Source organism: Natator depressus, chromosome 3, assembly GCF_965152275.1.
Source record: "Natator depressus isolate rNatDep1 chromosome 3, rNatDep2.hap1, whole genome shotgun sequence".
Classification (NCBI taxonomy): Eukaryota; Metazoa; Chordata; order Testudines; family Cheloniidae; genus Natator; species Natator depressus.
The window spans coordinates 119,273,144-119,279,143 of NC_134236.1; positions in this window are offsets into that span (position 1 = coordinate 119,273,144).

The following is a 6,000-nucleotide window of genomic DNA, read 5'->3' on the forward strand; positions in this document are numbered from 1 at the left end:
TGTTTGCAGCATGGCTATTTCGTTCAAAAGCTGGTGTTAATGTTGCTCAGTAGAAGCCAAGCATTCATCTCTGCCCATCTGCTGCTGTCCATCAGTAGAAAGGGAAGATTCAGAAGTATTCTACAGCAGTCATCCAAAATATCACAGTCACACTATTTTGTGTGCTGCTGTTACTACAGTGTTTTTTTTTTTATATTACTGCAAACAAGGGCAGGTCCTCAAAAGATTCTGAAGAGATGATTCTTCACCTCTGAACCATTCCGCTCAGCTCTTGCAGTGAAATGGAATTATAAAGCCCGAGAAGACGGTTCCACACAGCAGTTACATTGCCAAATTTTCTTCCGGGTGCCTTGTGAGGTCTCTGTTTCCCCTATTGCTCTTTCCTCATCAGGTTTTTCTCTTGAGTGGAGCCACTGAATCAGCTGATTCTGTATTCTCTGCTTAACAGAGGGTACTATGGATGCGCTGCTCAGTTGTCTTCTGTACCATCAAGAGCTCTGTTCCCTGTCCCCATTTCTGATGGAATTAGCATTCCATTCAATCTTGCAGGTTGTGGCTGTCGTCTACTATGGTAATTTCTCCTCAGGTTGATAGCCCCGATTTATCATTGCCAATCTTCAATACAGCCATCCCCCAGATGCCTTGCTGTTGCAATTCCAGTGGACCCTGTGCCTATGGTTATTAAAGTGCCTCTGGTTATTAAACTCTGAAAAGAACTGACTCTGCAAAGATAACATTGTGAATTCCAGGAGGATTGACTCTCAAGGATTCCTACTGAAATATGCTCTGTTTACAGGTAAAGAGAATGGGGGTGTTTTTGCTAACTACCAGGTGTGCAAACTTTATCTGAGCTCTGGGTCAAGCTGATGTCTTCCCACCTCATATCCCTCACCAGTAATAGAGTGACTGCGCTTAGCACTCTGTAGGTTATTTGTAAGGGCCTTCAGGCTATACATAGAATCATAGAATATCAGGGTTGGAAGGGACCTCAGGAGGTCATCTAGTCCAACCCCCTGCTCAAAGCAGGACCAATCCCCAACTAAATCATCCCAGCCAGGGCTTTGTCAAGCCTGACCTTAAAAACTTCCAAGGAAGGAGATTCAACCACCTCCCTAGGTAACGCATTCCAGTGTTTCACCACCCTCCTAGTGAAAACGTTTTTCTAATATCCAACCTAAACCTCCCCCACTGCAACTTGAGACCATTACTCCTTGTTCTGTCATCAGCTACCACTGAGAACAGTCTAGATCCATACTCTTTGGAACCCCCTTTCAGGTAGTTGAAAGCAGCTATCAAATCCCCCCTCATTCTTCTCTTCCACAGACTAAACAATCCCAGTTCCCTCAGCCTCTCCTCATAAGTCATGTGTTCCAGTCCCCTAATCATTTTTGTTGCCCTCCGCTGGACGTTTTCCAATTTTTCCACATCCTTCTTGTAGTGTGGGGCCCAAAACTGGACACAGTATTCCAGATGAGGCCTCACCAATGTCGAATAGAGGGGAACGATCACGTCCCTCGATCTGCTGACAATGCCCCTACTTATACATCCCAAAATGCCATTGGCCTTCTTGGCAACAACGGCACACTGTTGACTCATATCCAGCTTCTTGTCCACTTTAACCCATAGGTCCTTTTCTGCAGAACTGCTGCCGAGCCATTCGGTCCCCAGTCTGTAGCGGTGCATGGGATTCTTCCGTCCTACGTGCAAGACTCTGCACTTGTCCTTGTTGAACGTCATCAGATTTCTTTTGGCCCAATCCTCTAATTTGTCTAGGTCCCTCTGTATCCTATCCCTACCCTCCAGCGTATCTACCTCTCCTCCCAGTTTAGTGTCATCTGCAAACTTGCTGAGGGTGCAATCCACACCATCCTCCAGATCATTTATGAAGATATTGAACAAAACCGGCCCGAGGACCGACCCTTGGGGCACTCCGCTTGATACCGGCTGCCAACTAGACATGGAGCCATTGATCACTAAGTCACATGTGTTACACGTTACATGTGCCATGGCATGCAGCTGGATGGGCATGGGGGCAAAAAACTGGCATTGGCGCCACTACCTGCTGGCACCAATCAGGATCGGCTGCTGCTGAGAGCACAGAGCTGCACTGTGTACTCTACTTTGCTCCACTTGTCCTTAGAAAGCCAAGCAGAACTAACAGTGCAGGCCTATGTGCTCTCTCATGCTCTTCTAGACCAGTATTGCTGGAGCTGTCAATGGGCAGAATAGAACTGATGTCCCCCTCTCGCTGGCTGAGGGCAGCAGGAGAAGAGTTGGTTTTTACAGAATCTCTTCCCACTTCATAAGGGAGGAGTTTCAAGTAAAGAGAAACCTGGGGAAGGGAAGGGGGGAGAAAATGCTGGGGGGGAATGATCTATGGGAAAGAGATAAGAAGCACTCGGGAGATCCAAGGGAAAGAAAGAACAGGCAGCTGAAAGATACAGGCATCGGGAAAGAAGAGACAGAAGAGGAGGCGAGAGAAAAGGAATAACAGAGTTCAAGGCCTATTTCACCACTGCATTGCTCCCGTGAAAAGAATAGTTATGCTGGCATAAAACTGGGCGGAAATCTGGCACTGCATCAGTGCTTGATGGGAAGGAAGGTAGGTGTGAGACATAAAGGGAAGGCACCACTTTCAGAGTGCTACATTTATTTTTTATTTAATTATTCACATTCCTAATCTTTTCTCATGAATCCTGGCTGGAGAGGGCAAGGGAAAGGGCACTAATACTGATTTCATTGCTAACTCCATCTATGTTTCTTAATTTGTATAACAATGTCTAACAATGGTTTGAATAGAGGAATTTATTTTTTTTTCCCCATAGTTGATGCATGGTGATAAGATGAGTTTCGTTGCCATGTTCTTGCATCTCATTAGGGGCATATTTTCAAAAATCTGACCTCCCTTTTTGTGTCCATAAATAACTGTGGGAGCATCGTAGCCTAGATATCTTAGCCTTAGACATCTATTGTGTGCCCAGTCCAGGCACCTACCTACATGAATGACCTAAATCGTGCTTGTAATTATTTGTGCTCAGAAATTTGTGGGTGCAAAGAAGTGAGGCCTTTTATGGGCCGAGTGAAGCTCAAGCCCATAATGTTTTTGTTCTTTTCAATCTTGCTGATGCAGAAACTGTAGCAATAGAATTCTAGTTTTAAAGTATTGCCAAAACTAGCTGGAGGAAATCAGAGAAGTTCCATTGACTTTAATAGGGCTACACTATCTTGCCCTCCATTTGTTAATTTATTCAAACCACTCTTATTATATACATATCACATTTCCATTGTGGAATCCAATGATTAAAGAACAATCTTTAAATTAAACAGATGGTGGGGGGGGAATTGCCTTCCACTGGCACGATGATATCCCTCCACCCTATCTCCTCCTTTCTGCAAATGGCTAAGCCATCGGGGTTATGTTTATCTTGGTCCATAAGGAGAATCCTGAGGAGCAATTGGTTTGACTTTTGGTATGCAACAGAGTGCAACAAAAGGCAAGTATTAAAAAATAAATAAATCCCAGGGAGGATTTATCTAACATGAGATTTTTAATCCTAGGAGACTAATGCTAGACAAAAGCGAGAGATACCTTATGGTATGTCTGTACTAGTAAATTTTGCTGGTCATCTCTGTGTAGAATAAGAAAGAAGATGGAAAGCAAACACCTGTTATAAAAGTGCTGGTGTTTTGCAGTCAGATTATAACCCAAGACTATAAACTCAATTGTTAAACCAACATTTCTCAAAAGGAAAGGAAACAGAAAGAATGGTTTTCTTGGTTTTATTGCATGATATATAAGTCAGATATGTTGTGAGGGTGGGGAACAGTTTGTTGTATGAAGTACTTTGATATGTAACATAAAGCAACTATACCAAGGGAAACAGAGTACCTGGAAATCATCAAGGTAACATAATTGAATCTCTACCATCAAAACTGGTGCTGAGCACTTTACGGGTCTACATTGTGGAAGACAGAATCTGCCTTTTAACATTTACTGGCAAATGTTTTATTGCTGCCATCCAGCAGCAACTTACTTAAGAAAATTTCCACTGCTGCATCATGGTGCATGCGCTGTATCTGATGGTATGCTTTACGTCAATCCTAGCAAATACCTTTCCACTGCAAACTATGAAGAGAGCTTTTCTCTTTTGGAGGTCTTGAAATGTTCTGTCACAAGGATGATCTTGTCATAAAAATACAGGGTTTGCAGTAAGGACTCCTGGGTTTTGTTTCCAATTTCTGCCACCAGTGTCCTGTGGCATGTCACTTTACCTCTCTGTGACTCAGTTTCTTGATTTGCAAAGTGGGGATAGTAATTCCCCACCTCCATGCCTTAATTAATTAATGTTTGTAAAATACTTTGATAATCTCAGATGGAAGGCAACATAGTGTGAGTCTAAAACTATTCTAAAACAGCAAGAAAAGCTTTGGCCCAAAAGCTTAATTTCAGCAAGGTCTTTTGGGTCATAATCTGCATTGTGTGGCCCCTGCATTATGCAGTTCTAATTGTTTCTGTTCCATAGCTGCATAAAAATCTGATTGGTTAATTACCAGAGATCAGTTCTGAAATGTGTGGCCGACTGTTTTAGTCCAAATCCTTAAAAAGCAAAAAACTCTCTCTCTGTAGTTTTGATCCTGATGTATGACTTTAAAGTAAACAGCCTCGTCTCATGTTCAGCCTCAGTTCTGCATACAATTTAGCATCTTAAAAAAACAATATGCAAGACCTTGTTTTCCCATACTGTAGAGAATACTTCCATACTTTGTGAAACAAGCTTTAGACACAAATAGACGTGCTTTTCAAAGTACCCAGTGAAAAATGTGTATTTCCAGTTCTCTTTCTTGTTTCCAATTCTGTAACTGTTTGATTCCAATTATATTTTAATTTTCGGTACTGTGCCAATAAGCCGTCCTTTTATATGGATGAGAAGACTGCAGATGGGGTAATCACTATTGGGATACCTTGGAGAGAAGAAACCTGACCTCTGAATTTGGAGAGGCTAAATCAGAAGTAGAGCTGATCTGAAACTGGAATTTCCGTTCTGTGGGAAATTCTGATATTCTGAAATGTTTGTATGTTCCAAATCATACAAAAAGTTCAAATTAAAAAAATTCCCAAAGAAAAGACATTCAAAAACATTTACAGTTTGGAGCCATTAAAACATTTCATTTTGATAATGTCAAAACATAATATAATATAAAATATTATATATAATAAAACATTTTATATCATGCATATACACTGAAATTCAGATTTTAATATAATGTCAAAACAAAATGAATCAAAATGATAAAGTCAAGATGTAGCAGTATATTACCGCCAAACATTCCTTTTTTCTAGGAATTTCTGATCAACCTCCTGGATTGGACAAGTCACATTAGTACAACAATATATAACCATACTCATGCACCACCTAGCTAATTCTTAAGGTAACTCCCAGCACCACGTTTCTCACTGACAAGATCCTTTGTCTTATGTGGCACATTAGGCCTAAAATATATAGCAGAGCAGAACTAAATTAGTCAGCAACATTAACTTGATTACAAAATCAGCCGTCAGCCTCCAGTTCTACTGAAATTATTCTAAAAATCTGCAGCATAGGGGAAATATTTAATAATATGCCATATGGAGCTACCTCTGACTTGCCATTGCCCTTCCAGTAAGCCACATACTCTCTTCTTCTTAACAATCCTAAATAGCTTGGAGGCTTCTGCATGCCTGCTCCCAACCTTGGTCTGGACAGTAAGGCTTACAAAGGATTTCTCCCTGCCTCTGAGAGAAGGTCCAGGAGAACCAGTTACCTCTCTTGTCTTCATTGCCAATCCCCATTCTAGAAAGTTCTTCTAGCCACCCATGATGTCCTTTTAAGGGAGCAGCTTAGAATCAGACAGAAAAACCACTGAGGTTCCTCTTTTGTGAAGAAACCACAACACACGGAAACAGAAAAGGGAGATGAAGGCAGAATGGTGGGTGGAGAAGCTCAAGCTCAAGAAGTGGCT